The sequence below is a fragment of the Desmodus rotundus genome, chromosome 8 (assembly GCF_022682495.2).
Source record: "Desmodus rotundus isolate HL8 chromosome 8, HLdesRot8A.1, whole genome shotgun sequence".
Lineage (NCBI taxonomy): Eukaryota > Metazoa > Chordata > Mammalia > Chiroptera > Phyllostomidae > Desmodus > Desmodus rotundus.
Window position 1 is genome coordinate 69,178,270 of NC_071394.1, and position 16,087 is coordinate 69,194,356.

Genomic DNA, 16,087 nt, shown 5'->3' on the forward strand with positions numbered 1-16,087 from the left:
ATTGAAAAAAAAGAAATATACTGAAGAAATAACTATACAGTTAGAATAAAGTAGATCTGTATGTGCTGACATGGAAATAATGGTTATAATATTAAGTAAAAAATGAAATACAATATGCTTGTCTTACAGGGAAAAATGCATATATTTTATAAGTAGAGAAAAATATGAACAGATGTGCACAAAATGTTAAAAGTAGTCACCTGTAGAAGTGGTGATGGTGTTTTTATTTTCTAGTTTAAATTTATGTATTTTAAAGAATTTTTACTTTCTTTGCACATATTAATTTTATAACAAATTATTATAATTAATGTATGTTGTTTTATTTTTTCATATTTTATTGTTTATGCTATTACAGTTGTCCCAAGTTTCCTTCTTTGTCCCCCTCCACACAGCCCCTTGCCTACTCTCTCAGGCAATCCCCCCACTGTTGTCCATTTCCATGGGTATTGCATGTATGTTCTTTTCCCTATGCTGTACTTTAAATCCCCATGACTATTCTGTGACTACCAATTTGTACTTAATCTCTTCACCTTTTTCATACATCCCCCTGACACTCCTCCCACAAAATGTTCTCTGTACCTATGATTCTGTTTCTGTTCTGCTTGTTCATTTATTTTGTTGTTTTAATATTTTATTTTTTAATGAACTAAACAAAGTTTTAGTGTATTTTTTATTACCATTTAGTTCCATTGTACCACCTTCCTCCCACTGCAGTCATTGTCCATGTCCATGAGTCCTTTTTTGTTTTTGCTCATTTCCTCCATCCCCTCACTTTAGCTGTCATCTGGCTCTGTTTCTATGAGTCTGTCTCTATTTTGCTTGTTAGTTAAGTTTGTTCATTAAATTCCACATATGAGTGAAATCATATGGTATTTTTCTTTCTATGACTAGCTTATTTTACTTAGCATATGTTCCTCAGGTCCATCCACACTGTCACAAAGGGTAAAATTTTGTTTTTTACAACTGAGTAGTATTTCATTGTGTGTGTGTCCCATAATTGTTTTATCCACTCATGTACTGATGGACACATGACCTCTTCCATATCTTGGTGACTATAAATAATGCTGCAATGAACATAGGGTTCCTTACATTCTTTAGAATTAGTATTTTGGGTTCCTTATATATATTCCCAGAAGTGAGATTGCTGGGTCAAAAACTAGATTAGACCCAATTATGGATAGATATGTGTTTATTGCCATTTTGTTGTTGTTGATGTTGTTGTTGTTGTTCTTCTCCTTCTCCTCCTCCTCTTCCTCTTCCTCCTTCTTCTTCTAGAAGACCCTTTACCATTTCATAAAATACTGGTTCGGTGATGATGAACTCCTTCAATTCTAAGTGATAGCTTTGCTGGGTAGAGTAAGCTTGGTTATAGGTTCTTGCTTTTCGTCCCTTTGAATATTTCTTGCCAATCCCTTCAAGCCTGCAAAGTTTTTTTTGAGAAACCAGCTGACAATTTTATGGAAATTCCCCTGTAGATAACTGCTTTTCTCTTGCTGCTCTTAGGTTTCTCTTTGTATTTAACCTTTGGCATTTTAATTATGATGGGCCTTGGAGGTAGGCCTCTTTGGGTCCATCTTGTTTGTGACTCTCTGTGCTTCCTAGACTTGTTTGTCTATTTCCTTCACCAAGCTAGTGAAGATTTCTTTCATTATATTTACAAGTAGGTTTCCAATTTCTTGCTTTTTCTCTTCTCCTGCTGGCACCCTTATGATGTGAATGTTGGTATGCTTGAAGTTGTCCCAGGGGGTCCTTACGCTACTCTTATTTTTTTGGATTCTGTTTTCTTCTTGCTTTTCTAATTGTTTTTTGTTGTTTTGTTTTTTGTTGTATTTTGTTTTTATTTTTTGCTTCCTTATGTTCCAAATCAGTGATTTCATTCTTGGCTTCATCCACTCTACTGTTGATTCCCTTTAAATTATTATTTATTTTAATTAGTTTATCCTTCATTTCTGACAGTTGAGGTCCTCTCTAATTTCCTTGACCATCCTTATTACCAGTGTTTTGAACTCTGCATCTGATAGATTGCTTACCTCCATTTTGTTTAGTTCTTTTTCTGGAGTTTTGCTCTGTGCTTTCATTTGGGCCTTGTTTCTTTGTGACCTCATTTTTGCAGCCTCCCTGTGTTTTGTTTTGTTTTGTTTTGTTTCCTATGTATTAGGTAAAGTGGCTATGACTCTGTTTTGGTAGCATGGCATAATGTGATAGGTGTCCAAAAGAGTCCAGTGGCATAGCCTCCCCTATTACCCAAGGTGGGTACTCAAGGTGCACCCACTCTGTGTGCTGCGCATATTCACCTCTTGTAGTTGAGCCTTGATTGCTGTTGCCATGTCCAAGGTCATCCATCATCTGTGTCCTGTCCTGGGTCACACAGTATTAGCTACAAATTGATTTCCACATGGCTGCTAACTGTGTTGGGTTTGGAGGTGCTCAGGAGAGGCCAACCTGTGAACCAAGGCTGGCTGTTGCTAGTGCTGGGCCTGGGGCAACTTAGTGAGAGATACAGGGCTTGCTGAAGCCAGATGCTGTTTGTTTGAGACAATTTAGGAAAATCTGAAGGATGGGCCAAGACAAGCCATTCATAAGGAAAAGCCACTGGAAATAGCTCAGGGGGCCTGAAAGTTGGGTGGGGCAAGGCCTCCTGGAATCACCAGGGTAGGGTAAACAGTGTGGGACAGATTGATTGAGTCTCAGATATGGTGTCCACCTACTGGCTCTGTGGGGGGGTCAGCTCAGAAAAGGAACAATGGCATGTTCTACCACTTCTGTCTGGGAGAAAGCTGCTCCCCAGCTCTTGCCTGATTCTGGACAATTCAGTTCCTCCCTGTATGTCTCTGATGCCTTTCAATCTGCTGCCTGCATGCTGGAACTCAGAGGGAGTGAGTCCAAGTAAGTCTGTGTATGGTACCTTTAAGAGGAACTGCCAGGGAGTCCAGCAGTTTCTGTTTTCCACAGCCTTAATCCCTGCTGGCTTTTACAGCCAGAAGTTATGGGGACTTACATTTCTGGCACTGGAACCCTGGGCTGGAGGGCCTGGTGAGGGGCTGACACCCGTCATTCCTGAGATATCCCTCCTGATTTTTATCTGCTGCATGTGGGTATGGAAGCAGCCCATTCCATGTCTCTGTCCCTCCAACCAGTTTCTATGTGGTTTCTTCTATAATTTTATAGTTGTAGAATTTCCAATCAGCTCAGTTTCTGACTGTTCTGAATGACAGATTTTCTGTAGTTGCAATTTTGATGTGGTTGTGTGAGGAGGCCAGCCTTGTTTATCCATCTGTCATCTTGACCAGAAGTCAATTTTATGTTTTAGAGTTTATGTTTATAGAAAAATTGAGCAGGAAATAGAGAATTCCCATATATTCTCTTTCCTTCCTTTGCCTCTCCCAGTTTCCCCTATTATTTACATCTTGCATTAGTGTGATATATTTGTTATTATTGATGAACCACTATTGATACATTGTTAAGTAAAGTGTATAGTTCACATTAGGGTTCATTCTCTGTGTTGTACAATTTTATGGGTTTTGACAAATACATGGCATCCTATATCTACCATTACAGTATCATACAGAATAGTTTCAGTACCCTAAAATTCCTCTCTGTTCCTCATATTCATCCCTCCTCCTTCCACCAACCTTCTTTGAATTCCTGGCAACCACTGATCTTTTTGCTGTCACTTAGCTTTGCCATTTCCAGAATGTCATACAGTTGAAATCATATAGTATATAGCTGTTTTTAAATTGGATTTTTTCACTTAACAATGTGCAATCAATTTCTTTCACATCATTTTATGGTTTGATAGCTTATTTATTTATCATTGACTAATATTCCATTATATGGAACTATCAGTTTATTCAATTGAATGGATATATATCCATTTCTTTCATCATATGGATATATTAATTTGTCTATCCATTTACCTACTCATAGACATATTTTTATTACTTTTTAATTATTTTATTTTTTAAAGTATATTTCATTGATTATGCTGTTACAGTTTTCCCAAATTTTCCCCTTTTATCCCCCCTCCACTCTGTACCCCTAACCCTCCAGAATTCCACCCCCCCTTAGTTCATGTCCATGTGTTGTACATATAAGTTCTTTGAGTTCTCTGTTTCCTATACATTTTTGACCTCTCCCCATCTATTTAATGCCTATCAATTATGTTTCTTCTTCCCTGTACCTTTCCCTCCCATTCCTCCCTTCCCCCTTCCCACTGAAAATCCTCCATGTGACGTCCATTTCTCTGATTTTGTACTTGTTTAAGTTGTTTGCTTAGTTTTTGTTTTTGTTGTTTTTCTTTCTTTTATTTTTTTAGGTTCATTTGTTGATAGTTGGGAGCTTGTCATCATTTTACTGTTCATATTTTTTATCTTCTTTTTCTTAGATAAGTTCCTTTAACATTTCATATAATATGGCTTGGTGATGATTAACTCCTTTAACTTGACCTTATCTGGGAAGCACTTTATCTGCCCTTCCATTCTAAATGATAGCTTTGATGGATAGAGCAATATTGGATGTAGGTCCTTGCCTTTCTTGACTTTGAATACTTCTTTCCAGCCCCTTCTTGCCTGCAAGGTTTCTTTTGAGAAATCAGCTGACAGTCTTATGGGCACTCTTTGGTAGGTAACTATCTCCTTTCCTCTTGCTGCTTTTAAGATTCTCTCTGCATCTTTAATCTTGGGTAACTTAATGATGATGTGTCTTGGTGTGTTCCTCTTTTGAGTCCAACTTCTTTGGGACTCTGGGCTTCCTGGACTTCCTGAAAGTCTATTTCCTTCACCAGATTGGGGAAGTTTTCCTTCATTATTTGTTCAAATAAGTTTTCAATTTCTTGCTCTTGTTCTTCTTTGTCTGGCACCCCTATAATTCAGATATTGGAATGTTTCAGGTTGTCCCAGAGGTTTGTTAGCCCCTCTACACTTTTTTGAATTCTTCTTTTTTCATTTTGTTCCAGTTGGATGTTTATTTTTTCCTCTTGTTCCAAATCATTGATTTGTGTCCTAGTTTTCTTCCTGTCACTGTTGGTTCCCTGAATATTTTGCTCTTTTTCATTTTGGGTATCTTTCATTTTTTGACCAAGCTCAATCAGTTCTGTGAGCATTTTGATTACCAGGGCTTTAAATTCTCCATCAGATGGCTATCTCCTCATTGCTTAGCTCTCTTTCTGAAGTTTTGCTCTGTTCTTTCATTTTGGCCCTATTTCTTTGTTTGGGGCTCCTGTTAACTTGGAAGGTGGCAGGCAAACCCTCTTTGCTGTGCTGCAGAGCTGCTTATGGGTGAGGGGCCAGTGAGGGAACAATGCAGCTCCCCTGCTCATTTCTAGCCCACTTTACAATGAACTCTCATGTGAGACTGAGAGTTTCTCCCATGGAGGCAACTGCTGTAGTCCACAGCAAGCTCTGAGTCTTAGTTTTCCCTTGAGTCAGCCCCTCCTGTGCAGCTAGCTGCCTCTCTGCAGCCAGTCCGACTCCCATGGCCCACCGCCTTACTGAGGTTTCTTTCCATCCACTGCCTTACCAGTCTGGTTGTTCTGTTTGACTGTTTAATTCCATGGTTATCGGAGTTCCATGCAGTTTGATTTCTAGCACTTCTGGTTGTTTATTGATTTTAGATTGGTTGGTATTCTCCTTTTGGTTGTGCAACAATGTGAAGGGTTTCTACCTACGCCTCCATCTTGGCTAGAACTCTATCAGTGGACATCTTCATTGCTTTCAGTTTTAAAACTGATGTAAACATTCATGTACAGGTTTTTTGTGTGGACAGTCTTTCAGTTATTTGAACAAATACCAAGGAGAGCAATTGCTAGATTGTATGGTCAGTCCACACTTAGCTTTCTAAGAAACTGCAAAAATGCCTTCCAAAGTCACTGTACCATTTTGCATTCTCACCAGCAATAAGTGAGTGTTCCTGTTTCTCCACATTCTCTCCAACACTTGGTGTTGTCTGTATTGTAAACGTTAGCCATTCTAATAAATGTGTAGTGATATCACATTTTAATTTGAAATTTCCTAATGGTGAATAATGTTGCATATGCTTTCATATGCTTATTTGCCATCTGTGTATCTTCATGATTTTGTGAGTTAATGCTTTTCCATTGTCATAACAATTCTACTTCTAAGAATTTATCCTTAGGAAAAATCCCCAAAATGCACACATTTATTACAAAGTTGTTTACTCTCTTGTTGTTTGGTGTAGTAAAAACTAGGCAACAACCTAAATATGAGACTGGTTAAATAAAGGAGTATGTCTACATAGCAGAATACTATTCAGCTACCAGTGACAATGTTGTAACAAGGGTCAGAAAACAATGGTAGTGCAAGTGCCAACCCAGATGGCTACACATAGCACATAGCCAAAAATGATCATACGTTTTTAAAAGTTGAAAAAATAAAAACAAGAATAATATTTTGCAATGTAAAAATCACATGAAATTTGACTTTCAGTGTTTATAGATAGAAGTTTTATTGGAACACAGCCACACCCATTTCTTTACATATTCCTATGACCGCTTTTATGGTAAATAGCACAGTGAGTAACTATGAAACCACACAGCCTGCAAAGCCTAAAATAGTTACCATCTGGTCTTTCACAGAAAAAGTTGGTCAACCCCTATTTTAGAAGAAATTCAATAATATAGGTATCAGTAATACAAAAGAGAACATAGGATATGATCCCATTTCTGATGTTGACAAGAAAAAAAGGAATGTAAATAAATACACCAGAATTATTCTCCCTGAGCATTAGTATAATGGCTAATGTTTTCTCATGTACAATTGTATGACTTTTTTTCCATGTACATGTGTTGCTTATATATCACACAAAATTTTTTGAAGAAAAACCATACCATTGGGAACACTTTATTTTTTTATTTTTATTTTTTCACTTTTTATGGCCCTATTTTGTTTCTTTGTATACAAATCTTACTGCATCTTTTATAAATAGCAAGGAAGCATTTGAATTAGAGTGGGTATACGGAGACAGAACAAGGAGTAGAGGAGGGAGGTGGGACTGGCTGGGGTGGGGTAGAGGGATGGGGAGAAAATGCAGACAATTGGAACACTTTAAATTTGCAATTTTAAGATGGATATTTAGGAGAGAAATCTCAGAATGAGAAAGGAATGATAGTCAAAGTATTTAACAACTGACTAATGAAGGGCACTGATCAATCAGAAGCCACATCGGGCACAAATATCCAGTACAATTACATAAACACATCAGAACTGGTACTAGGCATAAACATTCAATACAACAGTACCAACCAATCATAACAGACATGGCACAAATACTCAGTACAATTGTGCTACTGCGCAACAGCCCAAAATCAGCCCAGGAAGGAGAACAGGAAGGTCCTGGATCTACTGGTTTCTTTAATAATTTGATCTTTATCATCCTATCTTCAGGAAGGATTTATCTACCTTTGTCAATCTGTCTTTTAACTGGAATGTTCAATTCATTTACATTTTTAACTATGAGCATGTATGAATTGTGTGCTGATTGCAGATAATGGACATCCTATTGCCACTTTATTCATGGCAAGCTACACACACTGAAGCTGTTGATGCCCCACTGTCCCCACCAGAATGGATTAGTGGCCATACCCATTTCTGTATCACATTATTTTCTATTACTGAGTCTAGGGAAGGAGCATGGATTAGCTAAACCTAAATCACATGTCTGATCTCAAGCTTCCTGGAGAGTCTAGGAAATCAACAAACTGTCATTTTCAGCTTTTATTTAGAGATGACAAAATGAAATAAAACTTTAAAAAATTAATGATTTACAATATAGATGGTAATATCACCATATCGTACTTAAGTAGTTTGAAATAAATCCTACTTAAATAAAACTCACCCACATGAAACTTCCAAAGGAATAATGAAGGAAATTAGCCCTTTTTTAAATGATTGTTTTCACCCTGAGTTATGTGACCCAGCAATTTCAAGGAAGTTATCATGAGAAACTTTGGATATTCCCACAATGACTCAGTGTTGGAAGAGACGGCTTTTTCTTGTTTCAAGCAATCAAACTGGTCTTTAACTTTTCTAAAGATTTTTTCTTCTTTTATTGTTGTTCAATTACAGTTGTCCCACTTTAACACCATTACACTCCCCTGGCCTACCCACCACCCACCTCCCACATTAAGGTCCTCCCCCCATTGATTTAGTCCATTAGTCCTTTGTACGTGATCCTTGACTTGACCCTTCCCTTTCTTTCCACTGTTATACCCCTACACACTCCCCTGTGGTCACTGTCAGTGTTCTTTATTGACATGTCTATAGTTCTATTTTGCTCGATGTTTGTTTGCTTATTAGGTTCCACAAATAGGTGAGATCATGCGGTATTTGTCTTTCACCATCTGGCTTATTACAATTAGCATACTACTGTCCAGACCCATCCACGCTGTCACAAAAGGTAGGACCTCATTCTTTCTTTCTCCTGTGTATTCCATTGTGTAAATGTACCACAGTTTTTTGATCCACTCATTTACTGATGGGAACCTAGGTTGTTTCTAGGCCTTGGGTATTGTAAATTGTGCTGCTATAAACATCCGGATGCACAGGTTCTTTTGAACTGGGGTTTCAGAATTCTAAGGGTAAAAGGAAATTCCAGTTTTAGTTTTTTGAGGAAATTCCACATTGTTTTCCACAGTGGCTGCACCAGTCTGTATTCCCATCACAGTACAGTAGGGTTACCTTTATCCACAGCCTCTCCAGCACTTGTTACTTGTTGATTTGTTAATGATGACCATTCTAACCAGTGTGAGCTAGTATCTCATTGTGGTTTTAATTTGCATCTGTCTGATGGCTAGTGATGCTGAGCATCTTTTCATATGTCTGTGGGCCTTCTGTATGTCCTCCTTGGAGAAGGGTCTGTTCAGGTCCTTTGCCCATTTTTTAATTGGGTTGTTTGTCTTCCTGGTATGGAGTCCTGTCAGTTCTATAAATTTTGGAGATCATCCCTTTTCTGAGGTATCATTGGAAAATATGTTTTCCCACATGGTTGGTTCTCCTTCCATTTTAATGCTGCTTTCTTTAGCCATGCAGAAACGTTTTATGTTGATGATGTCCCATTTGTTTATTCTTTCCTTTATGTCCCTTGTTCTAGGGGACATATCAGTGAAAATATTGCTGTATGGAATATCTATGATTTCCCTGCCTATGTTCTCCTCTAGGACTTTTATGGTGTCACAAGTTATGTTTACATCTTTTATCCTTCTTGAGTTTATTTTTCTGTATAGTGTAAGTTGGTGGTTGAGTTTCATTTCTTTGCATGTAGCTGTCCAGTTCTCCCAACACCATTTGTTGAAGAGGCAATTTTTACTTCACTTTTTGCTCCTTCCCCTTTTGTTGAATATTAATGGATCATAAACCGAGAGGGCCGGACTCAGAGTGGCAGAGAACAGGGCAGTCAGAGCGGCGGGTAGCAGACCCCGTGGCCCCACATTCACGCATAGATAAACCGGACAAACGGCGGGGAGCGAAGCACACTGCGTAACCCAGGGCTCCAGAGTGACGAAATAAAGCCTCAAACCTCTGAGTGAAAACACCCATGGGGGTTGGGGCGGCAGCAGGAGAAACTCCCAGCCTCACAGGAGAGGTGGTTGGAGAAACCCACAGGGGCCTAGAGTGTGCACAAGCCAACCCACTTGGGAACCAGCACCAGAGGGGCCCAATTTGATTGTGGGTAGCGGAGGGAGTGACTGAAATCCGGTGGAGAGTGGAGCAGGCGCCATTGCTCCCTCTCGGCCCCTCCCCCACCTAGAGCATCACAGCTTAGTGTCACAGCTCAGCGTCACAGCTCAGCCACCAGTGTTACCCCGCCTCTGGGAACACCTAAAGCTACGCCCCTTTAAGTAACAAAAGCACCAAGACAAAAAAAAAAAAAAATGGCTCAAATGACATAACACTTCAAAGCTCCAGAAACAATTCAACTAAGCAGCGAACAGATAGCCAACCTATCAGATGCACAGTTCAAAACACTGGTAATCAGGAAACTCACAGAATTGGTTGAAAAAATGAAGTCTACGCTAAGAGAGACAAAGGAAAATGTACAGGGAACCAGTAGTGATGGGAAGGAAACTGGGACTCAAATCAACGGTGTGGACCAGAAGGAAGAAAGAAACATCCAACCAGAAAAGAATGAAGAAACAAGAATTCAGAAAAATGAGGAGAGGCTTAGGAACCTCCAGGACATCTTTAAATGCTCCAACATCCGAATTATAGGGGTGCCAGAAGGAGAAGAGGAAGAACAAAAAACTGAAAACTTATTTGAACAAATAATGAAGGAGAACTCCCCTAATCTGGCAAAGGAAATAGACTTGCAGGAAGTCCAGGAAGCTCAGAGAGTCCCAAAGAAGCTGGACCCAAGGAGGAACACACCAAGGCACATCATAATTACATTACCTAAGATTAAACAGAGAGAGAGAATCTTAGAAGCAGCAAGAGATAAGGACATAGTTACCTAGAAAGGAGTTCCCATAAGACTGTCAGCTGACTTCTCAAAAGAGACTTTACAGGCAAGAAGGGGCTGGCAAGAAGTATTCCAAGTCATGAAAGGCAAGGACCTACATCCAAGATTGCTCTATCCAGCAAAGATATCATTTAGAATGGAAGGGAAGATAAAGTGCTTCCCAGATAAGGACAAGTTAAAGGAGTTCATCATCACAAAGCCCTTATTATATGAAATGTTAAAGGGACTTATTCAAGAAAAAGAAGATAAAAAATAGGAACAGTAAAAATGACAGCAAACTCACAGTTATTAACAACCACACCTAAAACAAAAACAAAAGCAAACTAAGCAAACAACTAGAACATGAACAGGACTACAGAAATGGAGATCACATGGAGGGTTATCAATAGGGGATTGGGAGGGGGAAAGAGGGGGGAAAGGTACAGAGAATAAGTAGCATAAATGATAGGTGGAAAATAGACAGGGGGAGGGTAAGAATAGTGTAGGAAATGTGGAAGCCAAAGGACTTATAAGTATGACCCATGCACATGAACTATAGGGGGGGAATGTGGGAGGGAGGGGGTGGGCAGGATGGAGTGGAGGTCGGGGGAATGGGACAACTGTAATAGCATAATCAATAAATATATTTTTTAAAAAAGAAAAAAAAAGAAACATGGCTTTGTTTCTGGACTCATTATTCTGTTCCATTGATCCATATGTCTGTTCTTAGGCAAGTACTAGACTGTTCTGATTACAGTGGCCTTGTCATACATTTTGATATGAGGTATTATCATCCCACGTACTTTGTTCTTCTTTTTCAAAATTGCTGAGGCTATTTGGGGTCCTTCATGTTTCCATATAAATTTTTTTCTCCTGTTATCCTTCATTTGTTTATTTATTTTATTTTATTTTTTAATTTTTTTATTGTTATTCAGTTACAATTGTCTGCATTTTCTCCTCATCCCTCCACCCTACCGCAGCCAATCCCACCTCCCTCCCCCAACTCCATCCTCCCCCTTGATTTTGTCATTGTGTCCTTTATAGTAGCTCCTGTAGACCCCTCTCCCCACTATCCCCTCCCCACTCCCCTCTGGCTATTGTTAGATTGTTCTTAATTTCAATGCCTCTAGTTATATTTTGTTTGCTTTTTTCTTCTATTGATTATGTTCCAGCTAAAGGTGAGATCATATGGTATTTGTCCCTCACCGTCTGGCTTATTTCACTTAGCATAATGCTCTCCAGTTCCATCCATGCACTCCCAAAGAATATAAGCTCCTTCTTTCTCTCTGCTGCATAGAATTCCATTGCATAAATGTACCATAGTTTTTTGATCCACTCATTTGCTGATGGGCCCTTAGGTTGCTTCCAGTACTTGGCTATTGTACATTGTGCTGCTATGAACATTGGGGTGCACAGGTTCTTTTGGATTGGTGTTTCAGGGTTCTTAGGGTATAATCCCCAAAGCAGAATTGGTGGGTCAAAAGGCAGTTCCATTTTTTGTTTTCTGAGGAAATTCCCTGCAGTTTTCCACAGTGGCTGCAGCAGTCTGCATTCCCACCAACAACATACTAGGGTTCCCTTTTCTCCACATCCTCTCCAACATTTGTTTGTTGATTTGTTTATGTTGGCCACTCTGACTGGTGTGAGATGGTAACTCATTGTGGTTTTAATTTGCATCTCTCTGATGGTTAGTGATGCTGAGCATCGTTTCATATGTCTCTGGGCCCTCTGTATGTCTTCCTTGGAGAAGTGTCTGTTCAAGTCCTTTGCCCATTTTTTAATTGGGTTGTTTGTCTTCCTGGAGTGGAGTTGTGTGAGTTCTTTATATATTTTGGAGATCAGGCCCTTGTCTGAGATATCATTAGCAAATATGTTTTCCCATACTGTTGGTTCTCTTTTCCTCTTAATGCTGTTTTCTTTAGCCATGCAGCAGCTTTTTATTTTGATGAGGTCCCATTTGTTTATTCTTTCCTTTATGTCCCTTGATTTAGGGGACGTGTCTGTGAGGATGTTGCTGCATGGAATGTCTGAGATCTTCCTGCCAATGTTTTCCTCTAGGACTTTTCTGGTTTACAACTTATATTTAAGTCTTTTACCGACCTTGCATTTATTTTTGTGAATGGTGTAAGTTGGTGATCGAGTTTCATTTTTTTGCGTGAAACTGTCCAGATCTCCCAACACCATTTGTTGAAGAGGCTATTTTTGCTCCATTTTATGTTCCTGCTTCCTTTGTCAAATATTAATTGATTGTAAAGACTTGGGTTTATTTCTGGGCTCTCTGTTCTGTTCCATTGGTCTATGTGCTTGCTTTTATGCCAGTACCAGGGTGTTTTGATTTAGTGGCCTTGTAATACAGTTTGATATCAGGTATTGTGATCTCTCCTGCTTCTTTCTCAAAATTGCTGCAGCTATTCAGGGTCATTTATGGTTCCATATGAATTTCTGAAATGTTTGTTCTATATCTGTGAAATATGTCATCGGTACTCTAATAGGGATTGCATTGAATCTATAAATCGCTTTGGGTAGTATGGCCATTTTGATGATGTTAATTCTTCCAATCCATGAGCACCGTACATGCTTCCATTTGTTTGCATCTTCCTTAATTTCTTTCTTCAGTGTTGTGTAGTTTTCTGAGTACAGGTCTTTTACCTCCTTGGTTAGGTTTCTTCCTAGGTACTTTATTTTTCTTGTTACTAAAGCAAATGTGATTTTTCCTAATTTCTCTTCCTAATATTTCATTGTTGGTGTACAAAAATGGTTTGATTTCTGAATATTGACTTTGTATCCTCATGTTTTGCCAAAGTCACATTATTAGGTCAAGAGTTTTTTTGGTGGAGTCTGTAGTTTTTTGGCACACTATCTTGTCATCTGCAAACAATGACAGTTTTGGTTCCTCCTTTCCAATTTGGATGCCTTTTATTTCTTTTTCTTGTCTCATCACTGTGGCTAGAACTTTCGATACTTTTTTGAATAGAAGTGATAGAAGCAGACACCCTTGTCTTGTTCCTGATATTTGCGAAAGCTTTTAGTTTTGCCCATTGAATATAATGTTGGCTGTAGGTTTTTCATATATGGCCTTTACTATGTTGAAGTATGCTCCCTCTACTCCCACTTTGCTGAGTTTTTTTTTAATCATAAATGGGTGCTGTACCTTATCAAATACTTTTTCTGCATCTTCTATATGATCATATGACTTAGTCTTTCATTTTATTTACATGATGTATTGCACTTATTGATTTGTGAGTATTCTAACATTCTTGCATCCCTGGGATAGATCCCACTTGTTCATGTTATATGATATTTTTAATATATTCCTGGATGTGGTTTTCAAGTATTTTGTTGAGGATTTTAGTGTGTATGTTTATCAGCAATATTGGCCTGTAGTTTCCTTGCTTTGTGTCTTTAACTGGTTTTGTGATTAGGATGATGCTGGCTGCGTAAAAGAGTTTGGGAGTCTTCTCTCTTCTTGATGTTTTGGAATAGTCTGAGACAAATGGGTGTTAGCTCTTCCTTAAATGTTTTGTAAACTTCTTCTATGAAACAGTGGGTCCAGAGCTTTTGTGTGCCTGCAGTTTTTTTTTTTTTTTTATTACTGCTTCAATTTCACTGGCTGTTATTGGTCTTTCCAGGCCTTCTGCTTCTTCTGCATTCAGTTTTGGAAGATTATATTCTTTTGGAAATTTGTCCATTTCACCCAGGTTTTCAAATCTTTTGGCATACAGTTGTTTGTAGTAATTTCTTACAATCCTTTGTATTTCGGTGGTATCAGTTCTAATCTCTCCTTTTCATTTCTAATTTTATTTATTTGGGTCCTCTCTCTTTTTTTCTTGATGAGTCTGGTTAAAGGATTGTTGATTTTACCTTTTCAAGGAACCAGCTCCTGGACTTATCAACCCTGTGAATCATTCTTTTAGTCTCTATGTCATTTACTTCTATCCCATATTGGTTATTTCCTTCCTTCTACTCGCTTTTGGCTTTGTTTGTTGTTGTTTCTCTAGTTCTTGTAGATGCAGTGTTAGGTTGTTTATTTGAAATGTTTCTATCTTTTTTTGGTAGGCCTGTATTGGTATGAACTTTCCTCTCAGGACTGCCTTCCCTTTGTCCCATAGGTTTTGGACTATTGTGTATTCATTTTCATTTGTTTTCAGAAACTTTTTTATTTTTTCCTTGATCTCATTATTAACCCATTCATTGTTTAATAGCATGCTATTCAGTCTCCATGAATTTGAGTGCTTTTGAGTTTTTTTCCTTGAGTTGGTTTCTAGTTTCAAGACCTTGTAGTCTCAGAAAATGGTTGATATGATTTCAATTTTCTTGAATTTGTTGAGGCTTGTTTTGTGTCCTCTCATGTGGTCTGTTTTGAAAATGTTCTGTGTGCATTTGAAGAGAATGTGTATTTTGCTTCTTTGGGATGAAAGGTTCTGTATATATGAGTTAAGTACATTTCATCTAGTACATTGTTCATTGCCACAATATCTTTGTTGATTTTTTTTTGGAAGATCTATCCATTGTTGATAATGGAGTGTTAAAATCCCCTAGTATAAGTGTGTTGCTCTCTATATCTTTCTTGAAATCCTCCTAGATTTTCTTATATATTTGGGTGCTCCTATATTGGGTGCATGTATGATTACAATGTTTATTTTTTAAAAAAGATTTCATTTATTTTTAGCAGAGGGGAAAGGAGGGAGAAAGGCAGGGAGAGAAACATCAGTGTGTGGTTCCCTGTCATACACCCCATATTGAGGAACTGGCCAGCAACCCAGGCATTTGCCTTGACTTGCTATCGAACCAGCAACCCTTTGGTACACAGACCAGCACTCAAGCCACTGAGCCACATCCACCTTCCTGGTGAATTCTTTCCATGAGTATTATGAAGTATCATTCTGTGTCTCTTTTTATGGTCTTTGTTTTTAAGTCTCTTTTGTCTGATATAAGCATTGCCACCCCAGCTTTTTTCCTCCTGTCCATTTGGAATATTTTTTTCCAACCCTTCACTTTCAGTTGTGTAGGTCTTTTGTTTTGAGGTGGGTATCTTATAGATAGTATATATATGGATTATTTTCTTATACATTCAGCTACCCTATATCTTTTGATTGGAGCATTTAATCCATTTACATTTAAGGTTATTATTGATAGGTACTTATTCATTGCCATTTTCCCCCCTTTGTAGCTGTGTTCCTCTCTCTCACTCATTTTCTTCCTTTTCTTAAAGCAGTCCTTGTAGCATCTCTTTCAATGCTGGTTTGGGGGAAGTGTATTCTTTTGGCCTTCTTTGGTCTGGGAAACTCCTGATTTCACCTTGCATTTTAAATGGCAGACTTGCTTGGTAGAGTAGTGTTGGTTACAGGCCTTTGCTTTTCATTACTTGGAATATTTCTTGCTATTCCCTTCTGGCCTGTAGTGTTTCTGTTGAGAAATATGCTGCTAGCCTTATCAGAGCTCCCTTGTATATTACTTCCTGTTTCTCCCTTGCTACATTTAAGATTCTCTGTTTTTGAATTTTAGCATTTTAATTACCATTTGTCTTGGAGTGAGCCTTTTTGGGTTCACCTTGACTGGGATCCTCTGTGTTTCCTGGACTTGTGTGACTTTTTCTCTCATCAAATTAAGGAAGTTCTCCATCATTACTTTTTCAAAA

The 16,087-nt window shown here is 38.4% G+C and overlaps 1 protein-coding gene across 3 annotated transcripts in view; it reads right to left on the reverse strand.

The window, feature by feature from the left end:
- Window positions 1-16,087, reverse strand: part of GXYLT2 (glucoside xylosyltransferase 2) — a 144,251-nt gene that overhangs the window by 89,330 nt on the left and 38,834 nt on the right. The window lies entirely within an intron of this gene.